This window comes from Tachyglossus aculeatus, chromosome 3 (assembly GCF_015852505.1).
Source record: "Tachyglossus aculeatus isolate mTacAcu1 chromosome 3, mTacAcu1.pri, whole genome shotgun sequence".
NCBI classification, from domain to species: domain Eukaryota; kingdom Metazoa; phylum Chordata; class Mammalia; order Monotremata; family Tachyglossidae; genus Tachyglossus; species Tachyglossus aculeatus.
Window position 1 is genome coordinate 82,297,131 of NC_052068.1, and position 21,812 is coordinate 82,318,942.

The following is a 21,812-nucleotide window of genomic DNA, read 5'->3' on the forward strand; positions in this document are numbered from 1 at the left end:
AATAAGCAAGCAAACAAAGAAAAGCAGCAGGGCCTAGTGAAAAGTGCCCAGGCCTGGGAGTTAGAGGGCCTGGATTCTTATCCATACTCTGCCACTTGACAAGACAATTCACTTATCTGTGCCTCAGTTATCTGATCTGTAAAATGGGGATTAAATCCTGCTCCCTTGTACTGTGAGCCCCATTTGGAATAGGGACTGTGTCCAATATGATTAACTTGTATCTATCCTAGCATTTAGAACAGTGCTTGATACATAATAAGTGTTTAACAAATACCAGCGTGGCTCAGTGGAAAGAGCACGGGCCTTGGAGTCAGAGGTCATGGGTTCAAATCCCGGCTCCACCATTTGTCAGCTGTGTGACTTTGGGCAAGTCACTTCACTTCTCTGTGCCTCAGTTACCTCATCTGAAAAATGGGGATTAAGACTGTGAGCCCCCAGTGGGACAAATTGATCACCTTGTAACTTCCCCAGCACTTAGAACAGTGCTTTGCACATCATAAGCACTTAATAAATGCCATCATTATTAATAAATAGTGACTTTAAGTGACTTTGGGCAAGTGACTTTGGGCAAGTCACTTAACTTCTCTGTGCCTCAGTTACCTCATCTGTAAAATGGGATTGACTGTTAGCCCCCTGTGGGACAACCTTATTACGTTGTTGCCTCCCCAGCACTTAGAATAGTGTTTTGCACATAGTAAGTGCTTAACAAATGCCATTATTATTATTGTTATCATCATCATCATCATCATAGGTTAAGTCTTTTCTAATAGAAGGCGATGGAGTCTGTAAGAGCTATGTGTGGTTTGAAATGCTTGGCTTCTGTTTCTTCATTCCCAACAGAGAGACAATTTTTATGTTTTCAGGGGTAACCCCCATTCACCTTCTTCCTAATACATAGCCCTGCCCATGGGTGCATGGGGGATTTTAAATGCAGGAGCACACCCCTAGGCCTCCCTTCCCCTGATATCCTGAGAAAAACTGAGGAGCAAAACCACCAGTAACCCCAGGTACCTTCCCAGGTGAAACACCTTGGGCTCCAGCCTCCAACATGCCCTGTGCATCTGAGGCTGTAAGGATTTATGCAGCTGCAGCCCGCAGCTTCTAAACTTTGTCTGTGCCTGGATTCTCCATGAGGTGACTGTCATCCCCCAATGGTCCCACCAAGTCTCCTTTACCAGCTGACCTGTTGGTCTCTGACCATTTCTGGTGTTTTCATTTACAGTATTCCATCTTCCTCGTGGAGGTCACATCTCTAAGAGGCATTTCCTGTTTAAGCCCTCTTTTCCCTGGCTGTCTCTCCCTTCTGCATCAGTCAATCAATCATATTTATTGACTGCTTACAGTGTGCTGAACACTGTACTGCTACTACTAATAATAATAATGATGGCATTTATTAAGCACCTACTATGTGCAAAGCACTGTTCTAAGTGCTGGGGAGGTTACAAGGTGATCAGGTTGTCCCACAGGGGGCTCACAGTCTTAATCCCCATTTTACAGATGAAGTAACTGAGGCCCAGAGAAGTTAAGTGACTTGCCCAAAGTCACAGAGCTGACAAGTGGCGGAGATGGGATTTGAACCCATGACCTCTGACTCCAAAGCCCGTGCTCTTTCCACTGAGCCACGCTGCTTCTCTACAATAAAAAAAATGGCATTTATTAAGCGCTTACTACGTGCAAAGCACTGTTCTAAGCGCTTGGGAGGTTACAAGGTGATCAGGTTGTCCCACGGGGGGCTCACAGTCTTCATCCCCATTTTACAGATGAGGTAACTGAGGCCCAGAGAAGTGAAGTGACTTGCCCAAAGTCACATAGCTGACAACTGACAGAGCCGGGATTTGAACCCCTGACCTCCGACTCCAAAGCCCGGGATCTTTCCATTGAGCCACGCTGCTTCTCAATACAATACAATACAACAATAAACAGATGCATTCCCTGCCCATTCTATGCACTTGGATCTATGACCTTTGGACATCTGATCAATCAAGCAATTGTATTTATTGAGTGCTTACTGTGTGCAGAGCACTGTACTAAGCGCTTGATATTTTGATATTTTTGATATTAGCCCCAGTCCCACAGAACTTATGGATATATCTTTAAATTATAGATTATAAATGACATTTATATTAATGTCTATCCCCCTTCTAGACTGTAAGCTCATTATGGGCAGGAACGTATGTGCTAGTTCTGTTGTATCGTACTCTCCCAAGTGCTTAGTACAGTGCTCCACACATAGCAATTGCTCAATAAATACCATTGTTCAATCGATATTCCCTATCATGTCTGTTGCCAAACCATCCCCCACCTTATTTTCAGATTTAGTCCCTGAAAGGCCAGGCTGTGTATTTTTCCCAGCCCTTCGCACAGTGCTCTACAAATGATAAGCTCTTAATACTATTGTTACTAGAAGCAGTATAAGAATTAAGAAGTCTGCAGATGGCAGGACTGAGAACTTGTACAGAAGAAATTGTTCTTGTATTCATCGGTTGTGCAGGGCCATTCCCAGTCTCTCTTCCCTGGGTGTCATGTTCCCACTGGGGAATGAAGTGCAAAGATCAGTCAGTCGACCCTTAGTATTTACTGAGCACTTTCTATGTGCAGAGCACTGTCATGAGAGTTTGGGAGACAGTACAGTGCAGCATAATTAGACATGTTCTCTGTCCATAATAAGCTAGAGAACAAGTAAGTAGGAAGGGATGGAGCAACGCTCTGGTTATGTTTGGATGTAAGTGTTCTTATAACCTACTACTTCCCCTATCCGTAATCTATTTTAATGTTTGTCTCCCCCCAAAAACGTAAGCTTCTTGTAAGCAGGGATCGCGTCTACCACCTTTGTTGTATTGTACCCTCTCAAGGGCTTAGGACAGTGCTCTACAATCAATTAATCAATTGTATTTATTGAGTACTTACTAGGTACAGGAGTACTGTACTAAATGCTTACACAGTAATTAAACAATAAATATTATTGATTGCAAAAAGTGAGTGAGGTTTTCATCAACATTAAATAGCTAAAAGCACAACTAGGACAAGAACCCAGGTTTCCTGATTCCAAGAGTGCTATTCTATCCCCTGGACCAACAGCAATGCTGACAGATTCCTAACTATATATGAATTGAGCAGGTCTAGGACCATCAAAATCTCCCAGAGAGTGTTTGAAATTTGTTGTCATATTATATGTCTCAAAATCATCCCCTATCAGTCTAGGTAAATATTACTGTGCTTAGACTTAAGGACAACTCTGAATTGGAAAAATAGATGATATTACATCTAGCAAATTCATCCACTTATCTCAAAGAGGAACTGGGTTTGGTTTCCTTTGCAACTGAACAAATCCACATCCTCTGCATTCACCAGAATGTTCTTTAAAAATGCTACAAGTTTATAGGGTTTAAAAAAAAATCCCTACAGACACAGGGAACCTATGAAGAGAAATATTCCGTATCCACGTAAGGTATAAATTCAGCCTGAATGTGCTGACCTCCAGAAGAAGTAAGAGTAGGAATAATAACAATGATAATAGCAACAGTAATATTTGTTAAGCACTCACTATGTGCCAAGCTCTGTCCTAACCTCTGGGGTAGATACAAGATCACAAGGTCAGGCATTGTCCCTGCCCCACATGGGGCTGGTCTAAGTGAGGTATCAATTTTCCCAATGAAGAAACACAATTTTATCAACAAAGAGGCAGAGAGAAGTTAAATGACTTACCCAAGGTCACCCAGCAGTCAAGAGGCAGAGTTGGGGTTAGAACCCAGTCCTCTGACTCCCAGTCTCCTTTCATATTACCTCACTTTGTCCTCCAAAATACACCACTAGCCTTCTCCATCCATGCACCTGACACCCATTGTCTTCTAGTTATGTTGAATGTCAGGAAATTTAGTCTTGATGTAACTTCTTACCCACCTCAGCAGAGCCTAGGAGGCTAAAGAAATACTACACTTCAAATACTACAGAAATTCACCAAGGGTTATAGGACTGCATTTTTGAATAAATGACATTTGGCACTTTCTCTACTGCAGTCCTACACAAAGTTTAGTACAGTGCTCTGCACCTAGTAAGCACTAAATAAATACGACTGAATGAACAGCTCTGATGAGACTTACACCTGTAGTTTTAACTGTCCACGAACTCAAAAACTCAGCAAGAAAAAAAAAAACTATTATGCTGACATTTCCCAAAGGTCTATCAGACATTTACATTGGAAGAGGATTACAGTACAGCACAATATGAAGCGAATAGAAGAGAACATTAGAAGAACTGATTCCTCACAAATGATATGACTGAAAGGTCAGTGAATAAGAATGCCGCTCCAGTGTCAACATAGTAATCTCTACTATTCTGAACTGGGCACTTAGTTTCCCTTTCCAGACATATGGATGATAATAGCAAAAACATTCTTGTCATGCCGGTGACTCTGTGAATCTCTGACTTGAGACACTTGTAGTGTACTCGAGGAGCTGAAAGAAAATTTTTCTGAGAATGTAATGTAAGCTCCCAGTGGGTAGGGACCATGCTGCATTGTATGCTACTGAGTACTTAGTACACTGCCCTATACACCAGAAAGCACTCAATAAATACCAAGGACTGATTAACTGACTGCAGTATTTGTTAGCACACACCATGGGCTAAGCATAGTACATACACTACAATAGAACCAGACACAATCCCTGACCCACACAGGGCTCACAGTCTCATGGGGACGGAGAACAGGTATTTCATCCCCATTTTACAGATGAGGAATATGAGACACTGAGAATTTACATGTTTTGTCCAAGGTTCCACAGCAGGAAAATTAGAATTCAGGTCTGCTGACTCTCAGGTATAGGCTCCTGTCTCTGGGCCAGATTGCTTCCCTCTGATTTTTCTTATAATAAAAGAGCTTGATTAAAACTCATGTCCAGGGTATAAAAACCCGGGTAAGCACCCCACAGGACAAAGTTGATCTGTTCTCTGAACTTCACATACTCCTGAATCCAGGCTCAGATTGACCTCTCCAGCCCCGTCTTTTTTATTTTTATGGTATTTGTTAAGCACTTATTATACACCAGGTATTGTACCAAGCACTGAGATAGATACGGACTAATCAGGTTGGACACAGTCCATGTCCCACGTGGGGCTCACAATCTTAATTTTACAGATGAAGTAATTGAGGCTGTGACTAAGTGATTTAACCATGGTCACACAACAGACAAGTGGCAGAGCTGGGATTGGAACCCAGGTCCTCTACTCCCAGGCCCGTGCACTTTCCACTAGGCCACACTACTTCTCTCCAGGCTATTCTCCCAGTGGAATGAAGAGGAAGCAAGAGCTGTGTAGCTCTATGTGCTATATACTGACCTCTTGAGAGGAGTCAAATCCTCTCTTTTGGCCATAAGATGTGTGCAGTGAGCTATCCACCCTATCCAAAGTGGCTTTGTATTCAAATTATGGGTCTTAAAATTGCATTTAATAATAATAATAATGATGGCATTTATTAAGGGCTTACTATGTGCAAAGCACTGTTCTAAGTGCTGGGGAGGTTACAAGGAGATCAGATTGTCCCACAGGGGATCACAGTCTTTGATCCCCACTTTACAGATGAGGTAACTGAGGCACAGAGCATTTTGTTAAGCACTTACTATGTGCGAAGCACTGTTCTAAGCACGGGGCGGGGTGGGGATACGATGTGATCAGGTTGTCCCACATGGGGCTCACAGTCTTCATCCCCATTTTCCAGATGAGGTCACTGAGGCACAGAGAAGTGAAGTGACTTGCCCCTGGCCTGGAATGCCCTCCCTCCGCACATCTGTCAAGCTAGCTCTCTTCTTCCCTTCAAGGCCCTACTGAGAGCTCATCTCCTCCAGGAGGCCTTCCCAGACTGAGCCCCTTCCTCCCCCTCCCCATCCCCCCCGCCTTACCTCCTTCCCCTCCCCACGGCACCTGTATAAATATATATATATATATAAATATGTTTGTACGCATTTATTACTCTATTTGTACATATTTATTCTAATTATTTTATTTTGTTAATATGTTTTGTTTTGTTCTCTGTCTCTCCCTTTTAGACTGTGAGCCCACTGTTGGGTAGGGACTGTCTCTATATGTTGCCAACTTGTACTTCCCAAGCGCTTTGTACAGTGCTCTGCACACAGTAAGCGCTCAATAAATACGATTGAATGAAAAGTGACTTGCCCAAAGTCACACAGCTGACAAGTGGAGGAGCCGGGATTTGAACCCATGACCCATGACTCCAAAGCCCATGCTCTTTCCACTGAGCCACGCTGCTTCTCTTGAAAACTCTGCTTGCATTTGAAAACACTGCTTGCATTTGAAAACTCTCAACCTAGAAAGAAAGTGGGGAACTTCCAAAAGTCACTTCATGAGGTGAAAATCTGTTGGAGTGTGATAACCCAGGGAAGCAGCATGACCTAGTGGATAGAGCATGTTCCTGGAAGTCAGAAGGACCTGGATTTGAATCCCGACTCTGCCACTTATCCGCTGTGGATCTTGGGGTAGTCACTTAACATCTCTGAGCCTCAGTAACCTCATCTGCAAAATGGGGATTAAGACTGTGAGCCCCATGTGAGCCGTGGACTGTGTCCAACCTTAGTTTGTATCTACCCAAGTGCTCGGTTACAGTGCCTTGCACATAGTAAGCGCTTAAATACCATAAAAAAAATCAGCACTCATCCCAGTACTTTTGGAGAAAAAGAAATCCTCAATAAGAACACTCAGTTCCTGAAGCCAAGGGATTTTGAGGGCATCAGTCAGGCTTTGGTCAAAATGCTGGCACTGCTTCTAGGAGCTCTTTTATGAAAGAGCCAGAACACACTCTCCAAATAGGAGGGGGTAATTTGGAGAGAGGTAATAATAATAATAATAATGGCATTTATTAACTGCTTACTATGTGCAAAGCACTGTTCTAAGCGCTGGGGAGATTACAAGGTGATCAGGTTGTCCCACGGGGGGCTCACAGTCTTTATCCCCATGTTACAGATAAGGTAGCTGAGGCACAGAGAAGTTAAGTGACTTGCCCAAAGTCACACAGCTGGCAGTTGGTGGAGTAGGGATTTGAACCCATGACCTCCGACTCCAAAGCCCGTTCTCTTTCCACTGAGCCATGCTGCTTCAGTCTAGGTAGACTGTGAGCCCGTTGTTGGGTAGGGACCATATCTATATGTTCCCGATTTGTACTTCCCAAGCGCTTAGTACAGTGCTCTGCACACAGTAACACAGTAAGTGCTCAATAAATATGATTGAATGAATGATAAGTAACTTTTCTTTCCCCTAAGAATAGGACAAGGAGAAGGGGAAAGTTCACATGGATTTTAATTGGTTATTCCCTAATGGGTCTCTGGAAAGCAAAGTTAATGGTGGTGGCTGCAGTGCAGGTGGCTTCACAAATTATTGTTTAGCTCCAGATTAAAAATGAAACAGATTTTAATTGCAAACCGACTACTAGTGTGAGCCTGCACTTAGTACAGTGCTCTGCACACAGTAAGTGCTCAATAAATATGATGGAATGAATTTCTTTTTAATTTTAATGGTCTCCATAGAAAGAGCAAGGTATAGTGGAAATGGCACTGGTCTGGGACTCAGAGGACCTGGGTTCTACTCCCACTTCTTCCCCTTGCATGCTGGATGACCTGGGGCAAGTCACTAGCTTCTCTGTGACTCTTTTCTCATTTCAAAATGGTGATTCAATATCTTTTCTCCCTTCTTCTTAGAATTTGAGCCCCATGTGGGATAGGAACTGTGACCAAACTGATTGTCTTGTCTCTACCCTAATAGCAAGCCCTTAAATATCACAATTATTACTATTATCAATATTATTATAATTTCTCAGCAACTCACTTGTCTCAGTGACAGAAGATGAAAAGGTGGGAAGATTTGTCCCTTATGCCTTGAAAGTCCAGAATCTGGCCAGTAGATTGTGAAATGGGGCATTTCTTCATCATCAAGAATGATTATAAAAGGACAGAGAAAAGAAGCCAGATGGATCTCTGATATAAGTTTAGGAAATGGGTCCAAATGTGAAATAAACTATTTAAATGAACACTCTTATGGCAATTAAAAAGAAATATCAGAGCAGCTTTTGAAACTTGGATCACAGTTGATATTTAAATATGTGGTTTATTCCAAAACACTGGCACTCTTGCCATGTCACTAGAATTAGGATATTATCTTGAAATTATCCTACCCATCCTATCTAGCAGTTAAATCAGCTCAATAAAGGAGTAATGCAATTTAGAGTCATACTTGGAGGAATGTGCAATGCTTCTAAACTACTGCATGTGGTGATATATACCTTGAAATTAGGATTCCTCTTGAAAAAAGGGAAAAGAATCTTTAATCATCTTTTTTTCAGGAAGACGCAAGTTTCATGAGAACAAGAGTTTGATGAGAAGTGGTATGACCTAGTGGAGAGATAGTGAGCTTGGGAGTCAAAAGGACATGGGTTCTAATTCCAGCTCTGTCACTTGCATGCTGTGAGACCTAGGGCAAGTCATTTAACATTTCTGTGTCTCAGTAACCTCAACTATAAAATGGGGATTAAGACTGTAAAGCCTGTGTGGGTCAAGTACTGTGTCAAATCTGATTAGCTTGTATTTACCCCAGCACTTAACACAGTGCTTGGCATTTAGTAAATGCTTAACAAATACCACAAAAAAAAGGAAGATGGGTGACGTGCTAGGTTAGGCCTAGAACTTGATAGAATATCAGATTGTTCTGTTACTCTGAGGTCAATCCCTCATCTCCAAGTGATCAGCATAGCTTTTTTTAAACCAAACACTAAAACCTAGATTTCCTTTGTTTTTCCATATATAGTCCAACCTAATCTGCTTGCCAAAGAGGATGTGATGAAATATATTTTTTAACACAATAAATATTTTCAAATAGGCCTTTTTCTCTTTGGAGAAAAACACTTATTTCCTGACATTTCCCACTACCCCTCAAATATTTTAACAGCACAAGTGGCCAAAGCCAAGATAGAGCGTGGCACTCAGCCAAGACCCACTTTCCTCCTTTCATTAATGTTTTACAAGACAAGGTGAGTTGAAGCAATCAGAAAGCAGATTAAAAGACATTTCATACTAGTTCATTTTCCAACCCCTGCATTCTTAAATCACCTCATGGGTTACAATGGGCAACTTGTCTTCCAAAAATTTTTTCATTGAAGGCTGATTATAATTCAGTTGAGTTGGAAATATAACTACCTTGATATATTTTCTTGAGTCTCTTTTTCCCTATGGATGTCACACTTTGTACTGAAAAGGCCGTCATTCAATAATGTTTCGATTTTCTGTTTTTATTCCTTGGGTCCAGTCATTCAAACTCAACAAGCAGTTTGTTGGAAAAAAAACATAGCAAATTACAAAGTTTTGCACTGGTTTCTAACCCTACTTGACCAAACCTCTGGTATTTTCAGACTCTTTTAAAAAAATGATTGCTTATATAAAAGAAAGATCATTTCCTATGGTTATGGAACATCATGAATCAACTCAAAATCACAAAGAGGTTTTATGCATTCAATAATTCCTTTGTAACATTATGAATTACTTCTCCCTCTCCTAGAGATGAGTCTGAGCAAAGATTGAAGCCATTTGATCATCAGCTATAAATATTTAAAGACTCAAAAGGACCACTGATTTTTTTTTCACAAATTGTACCAACACTTTTAACTCTAATTACCCCCAAAAGCCTAATCTCAATCCTATACCACAATAGAACTAAACCTGAAGTAATTATATATACTATGTAAGTGCTTAATAAATGCCATTATTATTATTATTATTGTTATTACTAATAATAACAATAATTGAGAGTGACCTGATGTGTATGCATCAGACAGCATGATTATTCTCTGGATTCAATCAAGAAGTATCCAACGAGACAATGTATTATCCTGTGCTAATTCCTTCCTCCGCTCTCCTCAGTTAACTGTCTTGTCTTATGTGCCATGTTGTGTGACCTTGTAATACAATCTCACAAGAGACAATTTATCCTTCCTGATATTTTCTAGCCTGGTATTCAAATGCTGAACAAGGAGAGAGGAGGCAAATTATGAAGCGATGTGTGTGTGTATGTGTGTGTGTGTGCACTTGTTATGGTTTACTGATTTGTTTGTGCAGCAGAGATGGAAAAAGAGAGTTAGGAGACAATATGTGCACCTTTTTCAAAATGACAACAATTCCCTAAGCTTCATTTTCAATTAAGTTTACTAACTCGTTGCTGTATGCTTTCAGTCCTTCCTTCTCTTCTTCTGAGTCTATAGCTCCACAGTTTATTACTTGTGGCTTCAGGCCAGTGATAATGTGTTTAATGTCACATATTTCTCCTTCAATAATAACCCCAAGCGAATACCAGCTATCCCCTCCCAAATCCTCTCACCATCTAAGTTTCTCATCACATTCAGTCATTCATTCAATTGTACTTATTGAGCGCTTACTGTGTGCAGAGCACTGTACTAAGCACTTGGGAAGTACAAGTTGGCAAAATATAGAGATAGTCCCTACCCAACAACAGACTCACCGTCTAGAAGGGGGAGACAGACAACAAAACGAAACATGTGGACAGGTGTCAAGTCATCAGAACAAACAGAATTAAAGCTAAATGCACATCATTAAAAAAATAAAAAGAATAGTAAATATGTGCAAGTAAAATAGAGCAAAAAATGTGTACAAACATTTATACAGGTGCTGTGGGGAGGGGAAGGAGGTAGGGCCAGGGGGGGATGAGGAGGAGGAGAGGAAAAAGGGGGCTTAGTCTGGGAAGGCCTCCTGGAGGAGGTGCGCTCTCGGTAGAATTTTGAAGGGAGGAAGAGAGCTAGCTTGGTGGATGTGTGAAGGGAGGGCATTCCAGGCCAGGGGGAGGACATGGGCCGGAGGTCGACGGCGGGACAGGCAAGAACGAGGCACAGTGAGGAGCGACAGAGGAGCTAACCTTAGCAACAGAGGAGCACAGGGTGTGGGCTGGGCTGTAGAAGGAGAGAAGGGAGGTGAGGTAGGAGGGGGCGAGATGATGGACAGCCTTGAAGCCGAGAGTGAGGAGTTTTTGCATGACTTGTAGGTTGACAGGCAGCCACTGGAGATTTTTGAGGAGGGGAGTAACATGCCCAGAGCGTTTCTGCATAAACAGTTGCATCACAACTTGTGAAACATGTGAAAGCATCACAGTTGACAACACCACAGTCCTCCCATTTTCTGAAACTCACAACCTTTGCATTACCCTTGAGGACGACAACTCCTCATTCAAACCATACATTCAGTCTATTGTGAAATCCCATCAATTTCCCCCCTAGGAGATTTCCATGATTGTTCCTTCTCCTCCATCCAAATGGCCATCATGCTGATCAAGGCACTTGTCATATTCCAACTTGCCTACCTTATCAGCCTCCAAACAAACCTCCCTGCCTCCAATCTCTCCTCTCAGTAGTCATCACCTCACTTGGTTTTCTGAATCATTTACACACCTTCCAAGTCCTCTAAGTCAGCTAATAAAATTGCAGATCCCTCTCTGTATCAAGCAGAAATTCCTATCAGTTTTAAGGCAATCATTTACACACCTTCCAAGTCCTCTAAGACAGCTAATAAAATCGCAGATCCCTCTCTGCATCAAGCAGAAATTCCTACCAGTTTTAAGGCATCCAATCAGCCAGCTCTCTCCTTCTTATCCATTCTCTTCTCCCACTACACCTCAGGTCACACACTTGTTTGCTCTCAAATTAACCAACTCTCTGTGCTCATTCTCATCTCTCCTGACTTCTTGATCTCATTCTCTCCCATTCCTGAAACTCTCCAAACTCTCTCCCCCTTCATATCTGACAATCTACATCTCTGCCCATCTTCAAGACCCTTCTGAAATCACACCTCCCCCAGGAGGTCTTTCCTGAGCCATCTCTAACCTCCCCACAATTCTACCTCATCACTAATATGTCTCCTAATAACTTAATGCCTCTCCACCTCCCATAGAATTTATGTGTACACACCTTTCATACATTCTTATTTAAGCACTAGCTCAAGAACATATGCCCCTTTTCTTTTTCCTCCTGTTGGTAATTTATTTTTATTCGCATCTGTCTTTCCTGCCAGATTGTAAACTCCTTGAGCTCTATTATGCCTGCTAATTCTATCGTATTCTTGAAAGCATTTAGTACAGAGCTCTGTATAGAGTGATCAATAAATACTATTGATTTATAATGGGAGCCAATGCAAAATTTATTCCTGACAGTAATTTCATCTGAAAAAGATCCAATTACAAAATAGAGGTTGTGCCCCATTAAAACTTTCTAGAATTGTAAAATAAAAATGTAGCCAGGCAAAATATAACATACAATCAAGGTCTTAAGCCTTTTTTCCAGGCCTGTTTAAATTAGTAATACATTTTTGTTTTACTTGCCATAATTCTAATGCTGTCTATATTTATGTTGGCAGAACCATAAAGCTTTAAAATATCGACAAAAATCATCTACCTTTTTAAAAGCAAAATAACATACATCACCATCGGACATGACTTCTGTAATGAAACCTTTATTAACTTAATAGAGGCTACTGCAACATGGTAGTGACATTTCTGCATCAGAAACATTTTAGGTTTTTTATTTTCAATTGACTTTACTCTGGATTCTGTGTTTATTATTCCTTTTCATTTCTACACTTGTGGCCTATTGCTCAAAAAGGCACTTAGTTTTTTAGTTCCCATTATCAAAACTTTCAATCATAAGGACACACCTTTAATATATACGACAGCCTATTTTCATTTAGAAATTGCAGGCTTTTGACAAGGGGCAGGTTAGTTCCTGCCTTTTTTGTTACTCTCTCCCTATAGTAGATTATTGGCCTAAGAAATTAAATTATTGCTGAAATACATCTTTAATTAAGGAATTCAAGAAATTGATGGATTATCACAGCACAGGTAGTGCTGATACTGACATTTCCTTCCAGATTTAGCTCACTAGTAAACTGAAAGGATGATGACACAGACCAGAAGTCTCCCAGTGGAAGTTTGAAGCCAACTGTATTTCTCTCTTCAAATATCCAGAGCACTTGTAACTTTGGAAAATTCCTATTCTCGCAAAGTTAACGAAGAAACGAAAAAAAGCAAGAGCATAAACACACTTCTTAATCTCCCTAGGTTTGCTCTTTGCTTTTGTGAGTCAGGTAACTGAGAAGATAGGTTCATAAAATCACCAGCTCTGTAAAGGCAAATGGGGACATAACAATGATAGTATTTGTTAAGCACTTACTGAGTGCCAAACACTGTTCTATGTGCTGGGGAACATACATGGTAATCAGGTTGGACATAGTCCCTGTCCCACAAGTTTTGATTCCTATTATACAGATGAGGTTAAGTTAACAGAGAAGTTAAGTGACTTGCCCAAGATCATACAGCAAATAAGTGGAGCGTGATTAGAACCCACATCCTCTTACTCCCAAGCCCGTGCTCTTGCTACTAGGTCATGCTGCTTCTCTATATGAAGAGATATGAAGCGCATGGAACAGGTACTGTGTCCAAACCAAATACCTTGCATCTTCCCCAGCACATAGCACATAGAAGAGTTTAATAAATGCCATTGTTATTATTGGCAATAAATGGTTGGAGAAGTTTGTGAGAAAGGGCAGCAGCAGTTTGCACCTTAAGTTTGACAGGTTCAGTTTATCCCTTCTTGGCAAATACTAGGAGAACAGGCTAATCCAGTTTCTTCTGAAATTCTTTGTTTCCCTGCACAAGACGTGATGTTAAAACTCGGCTGTAGTGGAATGGAACAGAGCAGGGTCTTTCATGTTAAACAATGATACTGTCAGGACTCTCTGCTGCTCCATGAAAATCACTCGGTAGAAATAGTAATTGTAGTTAATAAGCACTTACTGTGTGCAGAACACTGTTGTAAGGGCTGGGAAAGAATACACAGGAGGAAGTAGTGTGGCCTAGTGGAAAGAACCTGGGCGTGGGAATCAGAAGACTTGGGTTCTAGTCCCAGCTCGGCCACCTGACTGCGATGTGACCTTGGGCAAGTTGCCTAACTTCTCCTTGCCTCAATTTCCTCATCTGTAAAATGGGGATTAAGTTTGTAAGCCCCATATGGGACATGGACTATGTCCAATTTGATTATCTTGTAGCTACTACCCCAGTGCTTAATACAAAGCTTGGCACATAGTAAGCGCTTGACAAATACCATAATGAAGAGAGAATTAGGGAAATTAGACGTGGTTCCTGTCTCTTGGTCGGTTGGTGGGGAGGAAGGGGCTGGTTTAGAGGTGCGGAAACTTCTTGCTCTTCCTCCCTGTCCTGTCCCCCTCTAACCACCCACCAAGGCCAAATAATAGAGTCTTTTGAGACTACGAAGAGCTTAAATATCGGGGTGAATAACATAACTTTAAGTACAGCCCTTAATTTATGCTCACTATTTGAAACTGACATGTTTGCTGTGGTGTTAACAGGTAGTGACTAAATAACCACCTCTGCGACTTGTTGCTCAATTTATTGATCTATATTTTGACAAAGAGCCAAAAATACCACCCATTTGTAAAATCTTCTCAGGCATCACCAATGTCTTAACTTTGGAATATGGCAACCAGATGTAAAGGCGGTACCATTTTCTGCAGACACCAAAATCATCTTTCTGTTAAATAGAGGTGATTTGGAGATTCACATTAGAATACCGCAAAATGATAGCTCGACCAGAAATCATTTGGGGTTGGCCTGTTTAATGGTTACCCATATTAGTAGTTGAAGGCATCCACTTACCATTACCTTACCATTGGCTTTAAAACACTTAATCACTTTGACCCTGCCTATCTTACTTCACTTATTTCCTACTATCAATCAATCAATCAATCACATTTATTGAGCACTTACTATGTGCAGAGCACTGTACTAAGCGCTTGGGAAGTACAAATTGGCAACACATAGAGACAGTCCCTACCCAACAGTGGGCTCACAGTCTAAAAGGGGGAGACAGAGAACAGAACCAAACATACCAACAAAATAAAATAAATAGGATAGAAATGTACAAGTAAAATAAATAAATAAATAAATAGAGTAATAAATATGTACAACCATATATACATATATACAGGTGCTGTGGGGAAGGGAAGGAGGTAAGATGGGGGGGATGGAGAGGGGGATGAGGGGGAGAGGAAGGAAGGGGCTACAACTACTATTAATAGTAATGATGTTATTTGTTAAGCACTTGCTATGTGCCAGGCACTGTGCTAAATCCTAGGGTGGATACAAGCAAATTGAGTTGAACATAGTCCCTGTCTCACTTGGGGCTCACAGTTTCTATCGCCATTTTGCAGATAAGGTAACTGAGGCACAGAGAAGTGAAATGACTTGCCCAAGGTCATACAACAGACAAGTGGTGGAGCAGGGATTAGAACTCATGACCTTCTGATTCACAGGCCTGTGCTCTATCCACTATGCCATGTTGCTTCAAATAACAAAGCCTGCATACTTCACACCTCTAACATCAATCTATTCACCCTAGCTTGAGCTCCGACAGACCATCACTCTCCCCACCCTCAAATTCTTACTACAAGAATTCCTTAACTAAGAATCTGCCAAAAAGCTTTCCTTAACTAAGTACTCATTTTCCCATACTCCCTCTCCCTTCTGTATCATCCTTGCACTTGGATTTGTAACCTTTATTCACCCCACCCTCAGCCCCACAAGCCTTATGGTACATATCCATAATTTATTTTAATGTCTGTCTCCCCGTCAAGACTATACGCTTCCTGTGGGCAGGGAATACCTCTACCAACTCTGTTGTACTGTACTCTCCCAAGCACGTAGTGCAGTTCTCTTCACAAAATACTCAATAAATACTATTGATTGGCTGATCGATTGAAGGCAAGTGCTCTGAAATTTAGCTCTGAAATAAAGAACTGGCCCTGATCCTTTTGTTATGAAACCTTTATCATAAACTGCAGTCCCTTAGAGCTACACCCTTTGCCTTTTAAACAGATGAACACTTCCCCTTCAGAGTTGATTTGTAAATCCACAGAATCAGATTGTTATTTTGAATGAGAAAATCTTTGAATCTAATACACTGCGACAACCCGAACGAAAACAGCAGATGGTGAACTTGGATCAGAACAGGAAGCAACAGGGTAGAAGAGTAAAAAAAATAAAATAAAATTTACCGAGCTGAGTAGCCATTTCACCTAGCGCCAAGACAAGCCACGATACTGGAGTGACTTTTCCTCAGTCCACCTTATTTTCGCTCGGTACAGAAAGGGAAAAATGCCATTTCTAGCTGAAGTGCATATGGACAGAAGTTGGAAATGCTGAGCTCTCTTTAACCAGCTGTTTGCCATGCAAATACATAAACAGAGGCAGCAAGCTGGAGTTGTCTAGCGACATGTGCCGCACATATCAATGTCAGTTTTCTAACAAGATTGGATTTCAAGCAGCGCCGTTTTCTTTAAGTTTAGAGTATCAAAGATTCCTATTTGGTCCCTCCCAACCACCCCAAGGGTCCCTACATTCCCCACTTACACTCAGAAGCTGTTTCACATATTACAGGCCCATGGCTACTTACCCACACCTCACCTCCTCGGAACCCAGCTACAGAGCATGAGAACAAGCTGAATGGGTGGGAATACATTCCGCAAAAATGAGCGCTCAGCCCCAGCTTCCCAAACTCACCAGTGTGTGAAGTTTCCTTTCGGGCCTGAGGTTGGTGTCAGATTACAGCAACGTTTCCTTTCCCTTTCCGAAAGGATCTGACACTTTCAACTCTTCGTGGGGGTTAAAAACCAAAGGATGTGTCTTAAAAATGGGACAACCGGAAGGAAAAAAACCAAAAACAAAACCAAAAAAATCGCTTATTTTTTATCTTGTAAGCCTGTATGTTTCCCCCTGACCAGTCGGACCATACGTTGAAGTCTTTTTTAGCACCACCCCTTGAAGTCAGACTGAAAAAGCTTCTATCTGAAAGGTTTGTATGAAAAGAAGGCGTGCCTCTGAAGCCTTAACACGGATATGAGGCACTCACCTCAGGCAAATCTTGCCAGTGACTCAACTGCATGCGTTCTGCAAGAGCGTATTCTGCTCTGAGTGAATGTCTGCAAAGAGCAGGGTTCTCAAACAAACACCAAAAGACAGTGTGTGTACGTTTTATTCATTTATTTTCTTGAATTTCCCAGAATCTTCTTCCAGTAAAGCTCCTCTCTCTCTACAAAAAAAACCAGCCCAAACACAAGACACTCCCAGGATTAGTAATAGCAGCAGTAGTGGGGTGCAGTTTAGGAGAAACAGGTGGTGGAAGACAGGACATGGTAGGATGGAAGGTGGGCAGCAAGCACTTAGCAGGATATTAAATTCATTCATTCAATTGTATTTATTAAGCGCTTACTGTGTGCAGAGCACTGTACTAAGTGCTTGGGAAGTACAAGTTGGCAATGACAATAGCCTAATATCGCAATACATAACCGCAGTTCTTACTTGATGTAAGTATTCCACAGGTTTCTGAGAAGCAGCATGGCCTAGTGGAAAGAGCACCTTGAAGTCAGAAGACCTGGGTTCTAATACCAGCTTCACCAACTGTCTGCTGTGTGACGTTTTACAAGTTACCTAAGTTATCTGTGCCTCAGTTCCCTCATCTGCAAAATGGAGACTCAATACCTGTTCTCCCTGCTACTTAAACTGTGATTCCCATGTGGGACCTGATTTTTTTGTATCTACCCCAACACTCAGCAAAAGCACGTTACAAATACCACAATGATCATTATTAATATTATTCTTGTTATGCTCAGGAGATAAATGTTATCCAATAATCTAGCCATAGCCCACAATATGCATATATATGCAATATGCATATAAGGGTAGCCACTTCACTACATAATGCTACACATCACACATTTACTCTGTGATGAGACATTAGGTTCACATTCAGGTACACTTAAGTGTTTGTGGTCTTTGAGGACAGAGATGGTATCTACCTCTCCTACTGTACTCTTCAGGTACTTGGAGCATTGTTCTGCAGAAAGTAAGCACTCTAAGTATTTTTGGTACATGGAGTATCAATCAATCAGTGGTATTTACTGAGTGCTTACTGTGTACTAAGCACTTGGGAGAGTCCAAACAGCAGAGTTAGTAGAAAAGTTCCTTGCCCACAAGGAGCTTAAACTCAAGAGGGGGAGACAAACATTAACATAAAATACATTACAGATATGAACATAAGTGCTGTGGAGGTGTGGGTTGGGTGAATATCATTTTCTTAAAAGGTACAAATCCAGTGCATGGCAATGCAGGAGAGAAGAGGAGATGGGGAAATGAGGGCTTAATCAGGGAAGGCCTCTTGGAAATGTGACCTTAATAAGACTTTGAAGGCAGGGAGAGTGGTGTTCTGGAGCATATGGAGGGAGAGGGAGTTCCAGGCCAGAGGGAGGGTGTGGGTAAAGGGTCAATGGTAAGAGAGGAGATCAAGGCACAGTGTCAAGCTCGAGCTAGAGGAGTGAAATGTGTAAGGTAGGAGGGGTTGAGCTGAGTTGAGTGCTTTAGAGACAACGGTAAAGAGTTTCTGTTTGATGCAGAGGTTGATGGGCAACTACTGGAGGTTCTTGAGGAGTGGGGAGATATGGACCAAATATTTTCCAGAAAAATGATCCGGGCAGCTGGGTAAAGTATGGACTAGAGTGGAGAGCGACAGGAGGCAGACAGGTCAGCAAGAAGACTGATACAGAAGTCAAGGCAGGATATGACCATGAGGTTGTTGTGGGTGGGGAATATGTCTATTATATTGTACACTCCCAAGTACTGAGTATAGTGCTTTGCACATGGTAAGTGCTCAATAAATATGATTGATATAAGTGCTTGGATCAGCAGAGTAGTAGTAACAGCAGGTAGTTGGGGAGTGGGAAGACTCCCTGCTTTCCCACACAGCAGGATCCAGCTGCTTCTGGAAAAAGACCCTTAAGAGGAGACTTTGCGATTTGGACTGTCAACTGAGGGCTCAAGGGTGGTGGGCTCGGAGGAAACCCAGGCTGATGCCAAGTCACCCAGACGCGTATCCACACAGGTCAGTAAATACATAAAGTCAAACCCTGTGACAAAGAACCAGCAGAAAGCACAGTCAGAGAAAAAACCATCACCCGACATTGGAGGGGAATTTTAAATTGTTCTAGGTGAGTGGTAATCAGAAGCACAGCTCTCTTTCCAAGTAGCCAGTCCTCGGATTACCTGAGCAGCCTTTGACAAGTTGCATTCCAGGGACCCTCTGGGTTCAAAGAAGTTGGTGAGGAAGGGGGCAGAGGACTCTTCATAAGCTCCAGCCACTCTGATTTACAGATAACATCCCTGGGGTCCCAGAGAGCCATTATTATTATTCATTCATTCATTCATTTGTATTTATTGACCGCTTACTGTGTGCAGAGCACTGTACTAAACACTTGGGAAGTAGAAGTCGGCAACATATAGAGACGGTCCCTACCCCAAAACGGCTCACAGTCTAGAAGGGGGAGGCAGACAACAATGCACAACCTGTAGACAGGTGTCAAAATCGTCACTGGGAAGACCTCCTGGAGGAGATGAGCTCTCAGTAGGGTTTTGAAGGGCGAAAGAGAGCTAGCTTGGCGGATGTGTGGAGAGAGGGCATTCCAGGCCAGGGGAAGGATGTGGGCCAGGGGTAGATGGCAGGTTAGGTGAGAACGAGGCACAGTAAGGAGGTTAGCGGCAGAGGAGTGAAGGGTGCGGGCTGGAATGTAAAAGGAGAGAAGGGAGGTGATGTAGGAGGGGGCGAGGTGATGGAGAGCCTTGAAGCCAAGAGTGAGCAGTTTTTGCTTGATTAGAACGTTGACAGGCAACCTATTATTGTCATTATTCTTGTTAAGCACTTACTATGTGCCAAGCACCATTCTAAGTGCTGAGATAGATACAAATTAATCAGATGGGACACAATCACTGTCCCACATGGGGCTCACAGTCTAAGTAGGAGGGAGTAGGATATAATCTCCATTTTAAGGATGGGGTAACTGAGCCACAGAGAAGTTAAGTGACTTACCCCAGGTCACACAGCAGACATGTGGCAGAGTCAGGATTAGAACCCAGCTTCTCTGAGTCCCAGGCCCACGCTGTTTCCACTAAAGCAAAACTGCTTCTAATCCCAGGTCTGGGAAAGCTGCCAGGGCAGCTTCAGGAAGTTCCACCCTTCTCAGCACCATCAACTAATATTTACTGAGCGCCCTCTGGCTTGGCAATTAACTCCATTTACCAAGTTCAGCAGACAATGTCCTTTCATTCCAAAGTTTACAATGCAAAGAGGAGATAAGGCAGACAAAATTAGCAGTAACAAAGGGAAAGGTAAATACACACATGGTTAAGATATGATTTCTAGTTAACAGAAAATGACAGGCCCTACTCAAAATGAGCCACCTGGGTGTTTGGTTTGTACTCAGGAGTTGTGAGTAAGCCCATGCCAGCCAGCATGAGGCTGGCATGCCTCTGGGAGCAACCTGGATTGGCCTTACAAAAGCTTGTTGTGCTGGGGCCAATATTGGCAGTCTTCCAGTAGCACTGGTGGATATGTTCCCCGATGGCTTAGGTCGCTTACTGCCGGGCTGATTGTGGCAGTGGATGGGCTGAAACTTGGCTATTAACTGAGGGGTGGAGAGGGCAGGTGGGAGCTGTCAGAGCTTTGTCATTCAGTGACCCACTTTCTCAGATTTCCCCTCTCAAGCCATCTCTTGCCCAGATTCCCTCCTCTCTTCAGAAGCCCCTTTACCCAAACACACTCCCCCACTGACCACTCTCCACCCAAATTTCTCCTTCTTCTAGACTCCCCATCTCCACAATCGAATATCCACTCAGACTCCATCTTACCTGGTCCTGATGCTAATTGACACAGAAGTTTGATTACTGTTTGTTGTCCATGTGTGAGTGTGTGAGTATACATAAATCAATCAATCAGTGATATCTTTTGAGGGCTCACTTTGTGCAGGGCACTGAGCTAGGCACTTAGGAGAGTACAATAAAATTGAGTCAGTAGACACGATCCCTTAAGGAGTCTACCATCTAGAATATGCTTACTAGCGGGTGTATGTGCACATATGTGTGAAAATATATTTTAGGCATGAGAGTCAGTCTTCTGGTGAGCAAACATTCCTATGCATATGTTTCTGCATGTAGCAGAACTCTGAGTGTGTGTAAGTATATGTGGGTAGTCGATGAGCATGTCTGTGAATTGGGACACGTTTGCAAACCTGAATGTTGTCTGTGGCTATTTGCCTATACTTGTGAGAATGTACCATTATGTCTGAATATGAAAATGTGATAAAGATATCAACAGTCAACAACAGTCACTTATTCACTGAGAGCCTACTGTGTGCAGAGCTTGGGGAAAATACTGATTTTGAAGGGTTTACAAGCTAGTGCAAAGTGAGGGCAAAGAGCTGAGACTTAGTATGCATAAAACAAAGGATGGAAAGGATAATTTTAAAATAAAGGTCATTTGGAAATAGAGGGAGGAGTGGGAAGGAGGTAGAGCAAACTTATCCAGATCAACCAAAGGGCGATTCCATATTTACACATATAAAATGAACCCTTTGGTTTAAACTGTCCAATGGTGTTTAATTTTCATGGCTACATATGTGCTTGTCAGCTGTGTGACCTTGGGCAAGTCACTTAATGTCTCTGTGCCTCAGTTTTCTCATCTGTAAAATGGGGATTAAGACTGTGAGCCCCACGTGGGACAACCTGATTATCTTGTATCTACCCCGTGCTTAGAACAGTGCTTGTCACATAGTAAGCACTTAACAAATACCAACAATATTATTATTATATGTGTAGATCACAAGGTCAGTGAGCAGCCTGTGCAGGAGTGGATGATAGTATGA

General features: G+C 42.2%; 1 protein-coding gene across 3 annotated transcripts in view; it reads right to left on the reverse strand.

The window, feature by feature from the left end:
• RAB27B (RAB27B, member RAS oncogene family) overlaps positions 1-21,812 on the reverse strand; it is a 207,161-nt gene that overhangs the window by 61,162 nt on the left and 124,187 nt on the right. Inside the window, exon 1 of one of the 3 annotated variants that reach the window (XM_038744367.1) lies at positions 16,627-16,864. The exons of 1 other annotated variant lie outside the window; for it this stretch is intronic. The gene's annotated coding sequence lies outside the window, so the exon portion shown is untranslated. One more of the 3 variants, XM_038744368.1, reaches the window with a different exon arrangement.